Below are 17,403 nucleotides of genomic sequence, written 5' to 3'. Positions count from 1 at the left end.
CTCCTTCCCCATTTTTGACCATTGTATTCTTGCCTCTGGAAAGTTATTTACGGTCTCTCCTTCTGCTGGCCACTCCCAATGTCCCCTCATCTTCTGCCCCTGCCAAATACTCGTCCTTCTCTGGGTTCACTCACCCTGGAAGGCCACCTTTCCAGGAGGATTCCTTCAATTTTAATTTCTTTTTTTTTTCTTAAGGAAAATACCTAATCTCTATTTTAAAATACTTATTTTTTTAAATTTGTATTAATTTTTATTTATTTTTGAGAGACAGTGTGAGCAGGGGAGAGTCAGACAGAGAGGGAGGTACAGAATCTGAAGCAGGCTCCAGGCTCTGAGCTGTCAGCACAGAGTCTGACGCGGGGCTCGAAGCCACGAACCGTGAGATCATGACCTGAGCCAAAGCCGGACTCTTAACCGACTGAGCTATCCAGGCGCCCCTTGAAATACTTATTTTTAAAAGGTTAGTATATTCACATGGTTCAGAATTGTTAAGGTACAAGAGAACAACTGATACATCTGCCTCTTAACTCCTAGTCATCCGCTTCCTTCCACACAGCCAGTGTTAGCAGCGTCTTCTGTATCCAGGTAGAGATTGTACATGTTTAAACAAATACTGTGTATCTCTCCACCCTTCCTTAACTCAGTAGTAGAATACGATTTATGTGGGTTCTGACTTCAACTTGAGTTATCTCTGATTCCTCTGTGGAGCAGGAACACTTAACTTGGGCAGGCACCATTCTCTTCTTGGCTGTGGAGGCTGCTGCACCTTTTTGAGGCTGAATCCAGCCTCAGCCTCCTCTGGCTTCCAGAATCTGGTGCACACATCAAGCCTTCCATGTTGTCTCCGTCAAGTCCTTCTCACTAGCTTGAGGAAAGGAAGAAGTCACCTATTCTCTCCAAAAATCTTCCTCTCAAATCCTGTGAATCTACAATACCTTAATCCCTTTTTTCAAAGTCTGTTTATTTCTTTTGGGAGAGAGAGAGAGAACAAGCTGGGGAGAGGCAGAAAGGGCAGGGGAACAGAGGATCCGAAGCGGGCTTTGTGTTGACAGCCGAGAGCCCGACCTGGGGCTTGAACTCACGAGCTGTCAGATCATGACCTGAGTGGAAGTTGGTCGCTCAATTTACTGAGCCATTCAGGAACCCCTCTCAGTCCTTTCATATCACTGATGGGGTTGAAGGCTGAGAGAGGGGCCTAAGAATTGTATTACTGGTGTCATATTACTCCTGTGAAAATGTGCTTCCTGGATACCTGTCTCATAATTTACTTGCTGCTATCAGTTTGTCTCAACACCTCACTCAATAATTGCAATTTCAAATTCATTATAGTCAAATATGGTAAAATGCTGCAAGAGCCAATCTGTAGGGTATAAACAATAAGAGCAATGACATGTCAAAAAGAAGAGAGATTGGTGTGTTTGAGGTACTTGGGAGGCGAAGGAGAGGCAAGGGTCAGCATGCGGTATGAGAGATGGAAATTGTGTACAGGCTGATGTGAGGATAACATTACTCCCCACACAGTGACAGGAACTTCTGGTGTTTTCTCTGTTACCCAGGAGGTAGCTTGGGGGTGGAGAAGTATAAATAAGCTTTAGAGTAAGGGACGGCCTCAAATTTTATATTTGCCTTTTACTGATGGTATAATATTGGGTGAATTATTTACCTTTTCACAACCCATTTCCACTGTTTTAAAAAATTTTTTTAATGTTTATTTTATTTTTTATACAGAGAGAGATAGAGCATGGAGAGGAGGAGGGGCAGACAGAGAAGGAGACACAGAACCAGAAGCAGGCTCCAGGCTCCAAGCTAGCTGTCAGCACAGAGCCCGATGCGGGGCTTGAACCCAAGAACGTGAGATCTGACCTGAGCCAAAGTTGGAGACTTAACTGACTGAGCCACCCAGGCACCCACCATTTCCACTTTTAAATATTTTACTTTTAAGTGATCTCTACATCTAAAGTGGGGCTCCAACTTAAAACCCCAAGATCAAGAGTTCCACGCTCCACCCACTGAGCCAGCCAGGCGACCCCTTCCCATTTCCTCTTTTTAAAAATGTGACTATAATATTTAATAAGGTGGTTGTATAATTCAGTAAAATAACATATGTACAACATCTATCCCACTGCTTTACAAAGAAAGGATGAGGAAAATAACTCTTTCCTTATGTTATTTTTCTCGATGCTGCTGGCACGATTGGGGTACCCACATTTCCTGTTCTTCCCTCCAGCCCAGCTTCCTGGAGACATGGTACACATTTTACATATGTGCAGGATCATTTTTGTACATCCGCTTACGTCCTATTCAGGCACAGTTAAAAGCCCTACAAAGGAGGAGCAGTTACTGCCTCCTGCTTTTACTGATGAGATCTACTCAATAAGCAGTTATTGAGCACCTAAAATGTCCTACTAGTTACTGAGCTAGGCCCTACTGGGGTACAGAGAGACAAAAGTCTTCAAGATACTCAAAGATGAGAAACAGTCTCTGGATAAGCAGATATAGGAGTTCAGAAGGTGGAGGAAAGTGATGGGCGGAGAGCATGTGTGAAGTGATCATCTAGCGGAAAGGGGCATTATTTGCAGAAGACATGTCATTTAAGCTAAGTCCTGACACACATTAGAATTCACCATTCGGAGGCTGGGCAAAGAGGATAAAGATATTAGAAAATATGTTGATCACAGAAAGTCTCTCAAAGCACAGGTCTACCAATGTCTATACCTAACGGGGGGAAACTCCGTTTTACTTGTTCTGGATTCTTTAGCCATCAGACAGACTGCACGCTGAACACAATCGTAACCCGAGCGAACAAAACGGCCCCACTGACAGCAGTGGGTAACTGCAGCAGCCGCAGCGCTGCAATTACTCTGAAACTGATCGGGGTAAAGAAGATTTACTTGGACGACAATTGGTGAAACATCGTAAACTCTGAGAAGCTGCAATTTAGACTTCTGAGTTCACTCTGGTCAAACCTCCTTCTTGCTTTTTTGGCTCGGGGTGAAATGCGCAGCCAAAAGGAGGCCCAATTAGCGTCCGAGGAAGGAGGGCGGGGGTGGGGGTGGAGAGAGGTCTCCGCTGCGGATGTACTGTGGCTCCTCCCGAGTCCTGCAAGGCACAAACTCGCCACACTAAACATGGCGCTCTCAAGGGTCCTTTCTTCGTTCTATCTCCCCTACCCCTTTCGGCCACACTCAACATGGCTCTAACCGAAGGCTGTGTTCCCGTGGAACCGTCTCGGGACAGTTCTCGCGAGGTTTGCCTGGGCCCTGACTGCTCCCGCCCTGCCTCGCGCGGCCGCCACTGCCACTGCCGCCGGCGCCGCTCCTCCTCCGTGTCAGTTGTTGAGCTGTAATGGCGACTGGGCTGCCGCTGCCGAAGTGACTCCCGGGCGGGGGAGCGGGGCCAGACCTGCGCCAGAGGGAACTGCAGGGAGCCGCAGCTCAGGGGGAGGCTTGCTGTGGGGGAGGGGAGGCAGCCTTTCCGCCTCTCCTTCCTTCTCTGTAGCCCGGCGGACCCGGGAGCCGGTGCGAGGCGGGCACCCGGTGCGTCCCCGGAGCGGGGAGGCCAGGCCCGGCAGCCCTGGGGCCGGTCGGGGCGGCATCACTGCACCCTCCGCCAGGCCCCGCGGGATGCACCGTGGGAGCCGAGGGCGGAGGCGACACTCTCAGGTGAGCCGCGGGAGGACGTGGCTGGGACCGCGGACGCTCGCTTAGCTTCTGCTGCCTCTGTCCGCGGTCCCGGGTCCCCGGTGGCAGCGAGAGAGGCGGGGCGGGGCGCCGGGAGCCCTGGCCCAGCCTGGCGTCCCCTCGGGGAACCTCCCGGTGTCTTGAGCCTTTGCGGGGAGGGCCAACCTGGATTTCAGGTCCCACCGGTGCTTGCTGAAGACGGATTTCCTTCCTTACCTGCTAGTGCTCTCCCTGCTCTCCCCGCCCCTCCTCTCGTCTGCAAAAGATGTAAGATACCTCTCGCCTTTGGTCTCCGGAGAAGTGCTCTTCCTTCACTTGCAGATCAGGCATATTTTAGGAAATTCCGGGCAACTGGCTCCAGTGGCAAGGATGACTGGTTTCTGTTCCTTTTTGGTGGGGATAAGCATTCTCAAGTATAGGGAAAACTTTGATCTTCTGCTCCAGTCTAGCAGCTGCTGAATGTAGTCTACCGATTTATTCACAAATGGTTTAGTGGGAGATTTAAACGCTTTACGCTTTCAAAGTTGTCTAGTTTTCCCCGCCCTCTTTTGAAATGTAGCCCAACATGGTAAATAATACTTAAGTAATGTCCCAAATACGGCTTGGAATTTCGCTGGATGTTTAGTTTTCAGATAGGAAGTTGCACGTAGGTGTAAGATTTTAATGTGGTTTTTATGTAGTAGCAAATCTTTCATAAAGGAAAAGATTCTTCATATAGGACAGGTTGTCAGGAGTAGTAATCAGTAATCAGTATCCATGCACTCCACCTGATTGTTTGATATTTTTGTTTTGATGGCGATCCTTGTTTTGAATTTGGAAAAGTCGTTAATGGTTATGTTGCCATGTTAACGATACCTCTTCCTGTTGTATTTAAAGGTTTTAAAGGAAAAGCTATGTTAGGCGGACCTAGCAACAGCCTGAAACGGTTTGTAGGAGCAATGATAAAATACCGAGAGCTGGTCTCCACTTTAAACATTTCTTGGTTTAAAGTACAGTTTTTAAGCAAGGCAGCACGCTGCCAATAACATGAGATTGTGATTTCAGGGGATTGGTTGTTAGATGGATGGTAGAAGTTGCTTCAAACCCATAGGTGTGTAACATGAAATTAGTTTTGGTGTGCTCAGTTGATGGACTCCAGTATAATAAAATAAATCTGAACTATTGAAGCGTCATTGCATTGAATTGAAGATGCTTTAAGCAGAAAATAAACATCGAGCTAAAATACATTGTATGTGTGGATAAATACATGTATCTCATTTTTTCATAGTCAGCAGCAGGACTTGTGTTTGTAATGATGGTGTTGCCTAATAAGTAAACAATTTCATATGTGAGATAAATTCTCTGATTCTCTGAGATGTATTGTTATGTAAGAGTGTTACTACTTAAACAGCCAGCCTCCTGTGGGGGTAATCAGTTTAGGAATTATGAAGTTTTGAATTTTTTCTTAATGCCTTTTTTTTGATTGCCAGTCTTTTGCCCATTTTATAACACTTAATATCATGGACAGACAAAAGAAGATGAAGTCCCTATTTAACCAATTTTGTTATTTGTTAAATTGCTGTAAGTTATAGTGGCAGCAAAAAAGAAGCAACTGTTTAAAATAACTGACATCATTTTTTGGTGTATCACCACATACGTTATTCTAGTCTTCACAGCAATGTGACGTAGGTTTGGCAAATATTTTTGTTTTGCAGTTGTGGAAATTGACACAAGGAAGTGTAATGAATGATGCTCTTATTCCTGAACAAGTGTGTTTTGTTCTTATTGAGGTATAATTGACACAACATTATATTAGTTTCAGGTGTATAACATAATGATTCAGTATATATTTGTATTATGAAATGATCACCAGAAGTCTAGTTAACACTGTAGAATTAGTTTTGTTTTAAATTGCATATTAGATACTTCTGGAACTTGGTTTTATAAAATCTAAAAAAAATCATTTCTCTTCCTTTTGACATGCCACTAACTCCTTACTGCTGGTGATTGTCATTCTTTAAAAAGAGTAGTTTCAATTATTTGGTTAATAATGAACAAGTGATGAATTATTATAGTGATGGCCTTACTGCTGTATGTACTTTTTGCTTGAACAGTATTCCTAAGAAATTGTAGTTGATTTGTCATCTTTCATTTTGTTTGGATATGCATAGTTCTGTCATCTTTGATAATTCAAATCATTTATACTCAGTTATAATAAACCAATATTTGGGCCACATAGCATAACTGAAAAGTAGTAACATCTTGGTGATTTTGTTCTAGTCCTGATGATTTACAAAGTTAACTTGCCATCTACACTTGTGACTGCTATTTTTTGCAGTGTGGGAGAGGTTGTGAAATAGTTTATTGACATTTTCTTCTCATGTCAAACAATTTCCAGAGTTGCAGATAGCCCAAGAGGGGTGGGAGGGGAAACAACAAACCCACAAATAGTCAAAAGATGACATAGTGGGTTTTCTTTCCTGCACTAATAGCTTTTTGTTTATTGTTATCACAAGTATAGCTTTACATTTACTGGTGGTTATTTTGGTTTGTGATTTGCCTTTCTTGTTTAGGCTGTAAGTTCCATGGTGGCAGAGGTCCTCTGTTAACTGTTGTGCACCCGGTGCCTGGTACATAGTAAACCAGTCAGTAAATATTTGTTGAATCAATTGACTTAAGAGTGGTCTTGGCATAATAGTTAAAAAACAAAACACAACACTGTTTCAGGTTCCCGGCCACATCAACTCTTATTAGAAATATACTCCAGGGATATGTTCAAGTTTGCTAGGTGGCAGGGAATGACAGCCTGGGACTAAAAAGCCACTGAGAATAATGGGTGGATCCTGAAAGCTTTATTGGCTATTTTAATGATTTGCTAGGTGTTCTGGCAATAGTTATAATTTAAAGAAAATAGAAGGGTTAAGGTCCTGACCTAATTAGTCTTATAATTATAGGCTCTTAATAACTTTAAGTCACTTCTTAATTACAGCATTGAGAGTTTTAAATCGGAAAGGCTAGGTAGTCCAAATCCCACGTTTTATACATAAGTGAACAGTATTGTTTAGAGGAAATATCTCACCCAGAATTGGCTTCATAACTGGATGAAGAATTCACTCTACAGCTGCTAAGTGTACACTTCTTTGAAGTCAGATAATCAAATCAGAGGATGATTGTGAACAACCTGGCAGTCTGTTCATTCTACATCAGAGTGAATTAAAAATTCAAAATAGATCACTCCATGAATCAAAAATATTTTTTAACTTAAGAATGAATCTTGGGGCGCCTGGGTGGCTCAGTTGGTTAAGCCTCCGACTTCGGCTCAGGTCAGATCTCACGTTCATGGGTTCGAGCCCCGCGTCAGGCTCTGTGCTGACAGCTAGCTCAGAGCCTGGAGCCTGCTTCCGGTTCTGTGTCTCCTTCTCTCTCTGTCCCTCCCCCTCTCATGCTCTGTCTCTCTCTGTATCAAAAATAAATAAAACATTAAAAAAAAATTAAAAAAAAAAAAGAATGAATCTTAACCCTCCCCTCTGTCATTGGGACTGTAAATTGGTACAACTAGGACAATGTTCTGGAAGGAAATTTGGTATTATTTGTCAAAATTACAAGTGGACATATTTGGGGCACCTGGGTGGCTCGGTCAGTTAAGCATCTGACTTCAGCTCAGGTCATAATCTCGCAGTTTGTGGGTTTGAGCCCCACGTCGGGCTCTGTGCTGACTGCTCAGAGCCTAGAGCCTGCTTTCGATTATCTGTCTCTCTCTGCCCCTCCCCTGCTCACACTGTCAATTCAATCTCTGTCTCAAAAATAAATAAACATTAAAAAAATAAAAGTGGGGGCGCCTGGGTGGCTCAGTCAGTTAAGCGTCCAGCTTCGGCTCAGGTCATGATCTCACGGTTCGTGGGTTCAAGCCCCACGTCGGGCTCTGTGCTGACAGCTAGCTCAGAGCCTGGAGGCTGCTTCGGATTCTGTGTCTCCCTCTCCCTCTGACCCTCCCCTATTCTCACTGTCTCTGTCTCTCAAAAATAAATAAAGAACATAAAAAATTAAAAAAAATTAAAAGTGGACATATTTGATAGAGTTACTTCATTTTTAGGAGTTTATCTTACAGAAATTTTAACAAAAGCACAAGAGCAAATCTATAAGGAGTTCATTTTAACATCATTACAAGTAAATGCCAATAGTATTAAAAAAAAAGTTCCAAATGTCAGGAACAGTCCTTAAATGTAGAGGAACAGTTAAAGTGATAGTGTACTTATGCTGTGAAGTGTTGTGCACTTGCTAACAGGTTGAGGGATAGCTGTGTTTACTTCATGAGAAGCAGCTAAGTGTGTCATTGAGCACAAGGACCATGCAACTTACTTTCTGGGTTCAAGTCTCAACCGCATCATTTGTTGGATGCAGCCATTAGCAAATTACTTAAACTCGTCTATAAACTGGGTATAATTATAGTTTTCACCTGACGGGGCTGTTGTGCGAATTAAATGAGTTGCTATTTAAGCCCTAAGCAAGCATAGTAATCACCACATAAATGTTTAAGTGTTTGCAATTACTATTATGTACTGACATGAAAGAATGTTCATGACATAATACTGAGTGCAAAAAAAGTTGCATTACACCATAGAATATGATTCAGGTTTGAAAAAACAAGCACAGGCAAAGAAATTTAGTTTGATTTTGTTATGATTTAGTATGTGTACAGGAAACGGTCTGTAAGGATATATGTTTTTTTTTTTTACATTTATTTTTGAGAGACAGAGACAGCATGAGCAGGGGGAGGGTCAGAGAGAGGGAGACACAGAATCTGAAGCAGGCTCCAGGCTCTGAGCTAGCTGTCAGCACAGAGCCCGACGCGGGACTTGAACCCACGAACCGTGAGACCGTGAGATCATGACCTGAGCCGAAGCCAGATGCTCAACTGACTGAGCCACCCAGGCGCCCCAGGATATATGTACGTTAAATTATTAGCTGTGTTATCCTAGGGGAGTGGATGACCTTCCTCTTTTTACTTTAGACACTTGTATTGTTTATTATAAGTTCCACTTTTATAATTTTTGAAACTTTCTTTCTAAATATAAAAACATTTTCTTCTATTATACAGTCATATAAATATATTTTTGAAAAAAGTTTTTTAATGTTTATTTATTTTTAAGAGAGACAGCATGAGCAGGGGTGGGGCAGAGACAGTGAGCGAGACACAGAATCTGAAACAGGCTCCAGGGTCTGAGCTGTCAGCACAGAGTCGGACCTGGGGCTTGAACCGGGAAACGGTGATATCATGAACTCAGCTGCCCAGGTGTCCCTAAATATATTTTTGAATTTAGTTGTTTTTCAGAGATCTGTATATTTCATCAATATGATATCACATGATTAGATTCTATTTCAAAACTTGTTGAGGGGAAGGTTAAACCTTAAGTGTTTTTATTTTTTAATAGCTTTGTGACCTTAAGTATCATTTCTTAATTTGCAAAGTAAGCACACAGGCCAGATCAGTTGTTATTTAAACCCAGGATTCCCAAACTGTGCTGTCAGGTACCTTTGAGCGCTGTAATGAGCTCACACAGGCACTGTGGAATATTTAGAAATTTTCGAGGAAAACAGTAGTATTTGACATCTGTGGGACCCTGCTCAAAGTATAGTTTCAGGTAGTGTCTGTGACATTGTGCTTTGTTCCTTTTGATGACAGGAAGTCTTCAAAAAAAGCTAGGTGGGGGGGGGGTGTATGCTACTGTGATTAAAAAAAGTACTGTGCAAAAATTTGTGTGAACAGTAAATCAAAGTGGCAGTGTTCAAAGTGATTTCAAGGGTTGAGAAGCTGTGTATAGTAGGCTCATTCATCCCATTAATAAATAATTGTGGTTATTTAGTAATAAAATATTTCTTTCAATTTATATGTATTTTTCAAACTGTTAGGACACAAATACTTAATAGATTGTATATGTAATAAATGGAACTAGTAGGTATTTTTTGGTGCTTAGGGGGAATCATGAAAAAATTACTGAGACACTGAGAGTTCTGTGAACTGAAAAAGCTTGGGAACCTCTCAAACTCCTTTGACTAGGACACTTACAGTAAGAGATCTATTTTTCCTAGGGATATAATATACATATAGATGTATAAGTATAAGTGAATGTAAGTTTCACTAAATAATACCCTTACTACTTTCAACACATCCTATTATTTTTAATTCAGTCCTGTTTGGTTTTATTAAAAAATGCTAGCTCCAACCCACCAGATTTTCTGTTTCTCTTTTGGGTCATTACTACAAATTTGAAGAACATGAGGCTGGTAGGCCTCTAATTTTTAGCTTTAATGTGCTTTGTTTTCTGATTGGTTATAAATGAAATTGGACTACACTTATTCAATTGATACATCTCTGAAAATTTCTGTAGATGCTACATTTGTGTATGATGAATTATTTAAAAAAATTTTTAAGTTTATTTATTTTGAGAGAACACAAGTGGGGGAGGAACAGAGAGAAAGGAAGAGAGAGAGAGAGAATCCCAGGCAGGCTCCCCAGTATCAGTGCAGAGCCCATTGTGGGGCTCAAACCCACAAACTGTGAGATAATGACCTGAGCTGAAATCAGGAGTTGGACACTTAACTGACTGAACAAACCCCCAAGGCACCCCTATAAGAGTATTTTATTAAAGAATTTCTTTATAGTTCCAGGCTTGTTTTAAATTATAAAATGCAGATGTATGCATTTAACAATTATTTAGTTAGTTATTTTACATGTTGTCAATATAAATTATCTGCTTAGGAATGGTTAACCTTTTCATATTATATGAGACTCCTCTTTTTTTTTTTTGCTTGTTTGCATGTTGGAATTGGATTCTGAGACTTATCAATGGGACCATCAGTAAGCAGGTCTTGAGCAACTAGTGTGTACTGTGCATGGACTAAGGTTATATAGCGGACTAATACATCATCTCCATAGTTCCATGTAGTGGCAGATATGTAAATAATAGTGCAAGGTGTTAAGAGGAATGGTAAAGTACTGTGGACCCACAAAGTGGGAGCAACTACACTGCATTAAAGAGTCAAGAAATGCTTCCAATGGAAGAAAAAGTAGTTGTCTTTGTTTCCTTTACAGGCTTAGCTTAAATTAGATAAGTTATTGCATATAGAAGGAAACTTTTCAAAATTATTTTTTTCATGTGTTTTTAATTTTCTTCCTCAGAAAGTGACGAGTGCCTCTGCTTTAAAAAAAAAATTTAAAAACCTCTCCCCAGAAAAATCTGCTTTCTCTCCTGGATCCTCACTTAGAGTTACCCAGTTTTAAGAGTTTCTTACCTATCAGGGAAGGTTTTGTCATGAAAATTTCATACTTAGGCCAAAAAATAATCCTGACTTGGAAGCTATAAAACACTTTTATAAGGATATATTCCTTGAAATTAATTTGGAAGAGCAAGTATTCAGTATAACTAGATGGTGGGTAAGCAAAGCATAGACTCCTATTTCTAGGGTGTTTTTTTTCCTCCCTCATTATTTCTAGTCTTGTTCATTGTCTTCAGTTCTCCTTAAGTAAAAGACTAGGGGTACCTCTAGTCACACTCTAGTTTAGCTCTTTGTTTCCTGTCAGTGGGGGAACATTATGTTCTTGAGACCCTCACCCTGCCTTTTCTATTCCAGAGGCCAAACTGGTACCAAATGTTACATAGTTTCTCCTGGATTTCATAGATTACAGTAGATCTGCCTTCTATTTGTAAAAGTGGTTGTTGGGGTTTTTGTATTTTATTTATTTATATATTTCCTCAGTGTTTGTTTATCTTAAAATTTTTTTAAATGTTTTTTTAATTTATTTTTGATACAGAGAGACAGAGCATGAGAGGGGGAGGGGCAGAGAGAGGAGGAGACACAGATCCGGAAGCAGGCTCCAGGCTCTGAGCTGGCTGTCGGCACAGAGCCTGACCCGGGGCTCGAACCCACAAGCATGAGATCTGTGAGTTCTGACCTGAGCGGAAGTCGGAGGCTTACCCGACTGAGCCACCCAGGCGCCCCTGTTTATCTTTTGAGAGAGAGACAGAGAGACATAGACACAGAATCTGAAGCAGGCTCCAGGCTCTGAGCCAGCAGCACAGAGCCTGATACGGGGCTCGAACTCACAAACTATGAGACCATAATCTGAGCTGAAGTCGGATGCTGAACTGACTGAGCCACCCAGGTGCCCTGGGTTTTTGTATTTTAAATGAGAAAAGAGGTGAGGCTAAATTCTCAGGTCATTTGTATTTGTGTATTATACTATATTATGGGAGTCTTGGTTATTCTGAGAATTTACTTGGAACAGAGTAATGGGTCTGACCTAGAGCTAGAATGTTTTCTTTTTTTCTAGCCTGGTCCCTACTAAATTTGTCTATTTTATATTTAGACTAGATAGTATGACTATTGCAGGGTTGTTTTTTCTCATTCTTTCAACCAACCATGGTTGTTACATAGGATCTGATAGAGATGAGAGAACTGAAATGTAGCAAAGGTATGGAAAATATTTTCGGTGAGATCCAAAATGATATAATTTCTTTCATATTTTATCCCCAGTGCCAGGCACATAGTGGGAGCCCAATAAATACTTGAGCCAGGGGCGCCTGGGTGGCTCAGTTGGTTAAGCATCTGACCTCGGGTTCGAGCCCCACGTCAGGCTCTGTGCTGACAGCTAGCTCAGAGCCTGGAGCCTGCTTCCGGTTCTATGTCTCCTCCTCTCTCTGTCCCTCCCCCTTTCATGCTCTGTCTCTCTCTGTATCAAAAATAAATAAAACATTAAAAAAAATAAATAATTGAGCCAAATCTGTGTGACTGAGAGCCCTGCCAATAAATGTGAAGGGAAAATTTGCTGCTAGAGGATACTTGAGAATTGGCTATTTAATGTATCATCTTGTATCTTATTTGTGTATATACCATAAGTACAGATCAGCATTTCTCAAACATTTTGGTGTCAAGACCACTTAATGAGTTATTAACAACTTAAAGAGCTTTTGTTTATGTGGGCTATGTCTATTGATATTTGTTACATTAGAAGATTTAAATATATATGTTAGTTTAAAAAAAAAATTTAATCCCAGTATAGTTAACATACAGTGTTGTATTAGTATCAGGTGTACAATACAATGAGTTATTCAACAATTCTATACATTGCTCAGTGTTCATCATGATAAGTGTACTCTTTTTTTTTTTAAAGGACCATTTTCTTTTCTCTTTTTTTTTAATGTTTTTTTTAAATTTTATTTTTAATACAGAGAGAGACAGAGCATGAGAGGGGGAGGGGCAGAGAGAGAAGGAGACACAGAACCGGAAGCAGGCTCCAGGCTCTGAGCTAGCTGTTAGCACAGAGCCTGATGCGGGGCTCAAACCCACGAACGTGAGATCTGACCTGAGCCGAAGCCGGAGGCTTAACTGACTGAGCCACCCAGGCGCCCCATGATAAGTGTACTCTTAATCCCCTTCATCTATTTCGCCCATCCATCCATTTGTTCTCTATAGTTAAGAGTTTCTTTTTTGGTTTGTCTCTTTTTTTCTTTGCTTTGTTTCTTAAATTCCACAATTAAGTGAAATCTAATGGTATTTGTTTTTTTCTGATTTATTTCATTTAGCATTATACTGTATAGATTGGTTCATGTTGTTGCATGAAATGGCAAGATTTCATTCTTTATTATGGCTGAGTAACATTCCATTATATACACAAACATAAATATGTACACACATGCCACCTCTTCTTTATCCATTCATCAGTGGACACTTGGGTTGCTTCCATAATTTGGCTATTGTAAATAATATTGCAGTAAACATAGGGGTGCCTGTATCTTTTCAGATTAGTGTTTTTGTATTCTTTGGGTAAATACCCAGTAGTGGAATTACTGGATCATATGGTAGTTCTATTTTTAAGTTTTTGAAGAACCACTCTACTGTTTTCCACTGTGACTGCACCAGTTTGCTTTCCTACCAACAATAAACATGGGTTCTTTTTTCTTCATATCTGTACCAATACTTGTTTCTTGTGTTTTTGATTTTTAGCCATTTTGACAGGTGTGAGGTGATATCTAATTGTTTTGTTTTGCATTTTCCTGATGATGAGGGTTGTTAAACATCTTTTCATGTGTCTTTTGGCTAGACGTCTGTGTGTCGTCTTTGGAGAAATGACTGGTTCATGTCTTCTGCCCATTTTTTAATTGATTATTTGTTTTAGTGTATGCATTGAGTTGTATAAGTTCTTTCTATATATTTTTTAATGTTTTTTATTTATTTTTGAGAGACAGAGAGAGAGAGCACGAGCAGGGGAGGGCCAAAGAGAGAAGGAGATACAGAATCTGAAGCAGGCTCCAGGCTCTGAGCTAGCCCTCAGCACAGAGCCTAATGAGGGGCTTGAACCCACGAACTGTGGGATCATGACCTGAGCCGAAGCCAGACGCTTAACCGACTGAGCCACCCAGGTGCCCCTCTTTCTGTATTTTGGATACCAACGCTTTATTGGATATGTCACTAGCAAATGTCTTCTCCCATTCTGCACAGACACTTTTTATCTTGGTACACCAGATAGTCCCAATAGTTTATTTGCTTTTGTTTCTCTTGCGCAGAAGACATACATATCTAGTAAAATGTTGCTACAATTGATGGTAGAGACGTTACTGCTTGTGCTGTCTTCTATGATTTTATGATTCAGGTCTCACATTTAAGCCTTTAATCCATTTTGAGTTATTTTTGTGTATGTTTTAAGAGAGGTCCAATTTTATTCTTTTGCATGTAGCTGTCCAATTTTCCCAGTACTGTTTTTTGAAGAGACTGTCTTTTTACCATTCTTCTTTATTGAAGATTAATTGACTATGTAATTGTGGGTTTATACCTAGGTTTTTATTCTGTTCTATTGATCTATATGTCAGTTTTTGTGCCAGTACCATACTGTTTTGATTACTATAGCTCTCTAGTAGATCTTGAAATCTGGGATTGTGATACCTTTGTTTTGTCTTGTTCTTCTTTTTCAAGATTGTTTTGGCTATTTGGATTTTTTGTGGTTCCATACATTGTTATGGTTTTGTGAAAAATGCTCTTGGTATTTCGATAGGGATTTCATTAAATCTGTGGATTGATTTAGGTAGTATGCACATTTTAACAATGTTTGTTCTTCCAGTCTGTAGGCATGGAATATCTTTGTCATTGTGTCATCTTCAATTTCTTTCATCAGTGTTTTATAGTTTTTAGAGGACAGGTCTTTCACCTCCTTGGTTAAGTTTATTCCTAGGTATTTTATTATATTTGGTACAATTGTAAATCGAATCGTTTTCTTAATGTATCTTTCTGCTGCTTTGTTATTAGTGCATATATTCAACAGATTTCTGTATATTGATTTTGTATCTTGTGACCTTACTGAATTCATTTATCAGTTCTAGTAGTTTTTTGGTGGTCTTTGGGATTTTCTATATATGGGATCATGTGATCTGCAAAACCTGAAAGTTTTATTTATTTTTTTACCAATTTTGGTGCCTTTTATTTCTTGTATGATTGCTGTGACTCGGATTTCCAGGACTATGTGGAATAAAAGTGGTGAGGGTGGACCTCCTTGTTTTGTAGCTCTCGGGTTTTCACCATTGAGTATCATGTTAGCTGTGGGTTTTTTATTATGTGGCTTTTATTATGTTGAAGTATATTCCCTTTAAACCTTTTTTGAGGGTTTTTATCATGAATGGCTGTTGTACTTTGTCAAATGCTTTCCTGCAGCTCTTGAAATGATCATATGGTTTTATCCTTCCTCTTGTTGATGTGAGGTATCATGTTGATTGGTTTGTGAATATTAAACCACATTTGCATCCAGGAATAAATCCCACTTGATATGGTGAATGATGTTTTAAAATGTATTATTGGATTCAGTTTGCCAATATTTTGTTGAGGCTTTTTGCATCTGTGTTCCAAATATTGACCTGTAGTTCTCTTTTTTTGGTAGTGTCTTTATCTGGTGGTTTTGGTATTAGAGTAATGCTAGCCTCCTAGAATATATTTGGAAGCTTTTCTTCCTCTTCTTTTTTTGGAATAGTTTGAAAAGAATAGGTATTAACTCTTCTTTAAATGTCGGGTAGAATTCACTTGTGAATTCATCTGGTCTGGAACTTTTGTTTGTTGGGAGTGTTTGATTACTGATTCAGTTTCATTGCTGGTAATCAGTCTATTTGAATTTTTTATTCTTAATTCAGTTTTAGGAAGTGATACAGTTCTAGGAATTTATTACTCTTAGGTTGTCCAACTGTTGGTGTATAATTTTTCTTTTTCTTTTTTTAAATTTTTTATGTTTTTACTTTATTTTTGAGTGACAGAGAGAGAGAGTGCGAGCAGGGGAGGGTCAGAGACAGAGGGAGATACAGAATCTGAAGTAGGCTCCAGGCTCTGAGCTAGCTGTCAGCACAGAGCCCAATGCAGGGCTCGAACCCATGAACCATGAGATCATGACCTGAGCCGAAGCCAGATACTCAACCGACTGAGCCACCCAGGCGCCCCGGTGTATAACTTTTCATACTGCTCTCTCATAATCCTTTATAGTTTTGTGGTGTTGGTTGTTATTTTTCCTCTTTTATTTGTGATTTTGTTTTTTTTTCTCTCTCTCCTCTCTCTCTTTTAATGAGTCTGGCTAAAGGTTTATCAGTTTTGTTGATCTCTTCAAAGAACTAGCTCCTCGCTTTCTAGATATGTTATATTGTTTTTTTATTTTGTTTTTGTTTTTCAGTTTCTATTTCATTCTGCTCTATTCTTTTTTATTTCCATCTTTCTATTGATTTTGGGTTTTGTTTGTTGTTCTTTTTGTAGCTCATTTAGGTGTCAGATTAGGTTGTTTACTTGAAAATTTTCTTGCTTTTTTCAGCCGACCTGTATTGCTATAATCTTCCTTCTGAGAACAGCTTTTGCTGCATTCCAAAGATTTTGGACTGCTGTGTTTTCATTTTCCTTTGTCTCTATATTTTTTGATTTTCTCTTTGATTTCTGGTTGACCGTTATATTTTTTAATAGCATGTTATTTCACTTTCATGTATTTGTGTTTTTCCTAGACTTTTTTCTTGTGGTTGACTTCTAGTTTCATAACATTCTGGTTGGAAAAGATGCATGATATGGAAGTTTTAAATGTATTTATTAATTTATTTAAAATAACAATAAACCCATATTAAGATAAGTAACATTTTAAAATGAAAAGTAACTATATTTTCCAAAGCACAAAAATATTTAATGAAAAGAATAACATTGACATTTTTCAAATCTTTAAAAAAATTTTTTTTAAATGTTTTTTTATTTATTTTTGAGAGACAAAGAGAGACAGCATGAGCAGGGGAGGGTCAGAGAGAGAGGGAGACACAGAATCTGAGGGAGGCTCCAGGCTCTGAGCTAGCTGTCAGCACAGAGCCCGATGCGGGGCTTGAACCCACGAACCATGAGATCATGACCTGAGCCACCCAGGTGCCCCTCAAATCTTTTTAAAGTCTAGATTAATAGAAGACATCTGGATTCTCATATCTGCTTCTGCATTCAATCTGTTGTGATATTATATGTCATATAGCCTTTGGGAGAGTGCACTATATATATAGTCATAAGAGAATGAAAGTGAAAAAGAGAAATAATGTCTTAATATTATTATAGAAATAGTTTTGATTTCAAAGATTTCCCCTGATAGGTGGATCTTCAGAAGATCCTCAGATCACAATTGGAACTGGTGGTATAGATTATAAATTTAGAGTAGAATAGAACCTTAGAGTTCATGTAGCTTTAATCACCTCTTGTG

The 17,403-nt window shown here is 39.7% G+C and overlaps 1 protein-coding gene across 3 annotated transcripts in view; it reads left to right on the top strand.

The window, feature by feature from the left end:
- Positions 1 to 3,460: 3,460 nt before the first annotated feature.
- CEP350 (centrosomal protein 350) overlaps positions 3,461 to 17,403 on the top strand; it is a 145,928-nt gene continuing 131,985 nt past the window's right edge. For all 3 annotated transcript variants that reach the window (XM_029935266.1, XM_029935267.1, XM_029935265.1), the window contains exon 1: positions 3,461 to 3,662. The gene's annotated coding sequence lies outside the window, so the exon portion shown is untranslated. The remainder of the gene's footprint in view (positions 3,663 to 17,403) is intronic.

Source organism: Suricata suricatta, chromosome 3 (genome assembly GCF_006229205.1).
Source record: "Suricata suricatta isolate VVHF042 chromosome 3, meerkat_22Aug2017_6uvM2_HiC, whole genome shotgun sequence".
Classification (NCBI taxonomy): Eukaryota; Metazoa; Chordata; class Mammalia; order Carnivora; family Herpestidae; genus Suricata; species Suricata suricatta.
Note: the sequence above shows the minus strand (reverse complement) of the source record. Positions and strands in the feature narration are given on the sequence as shown.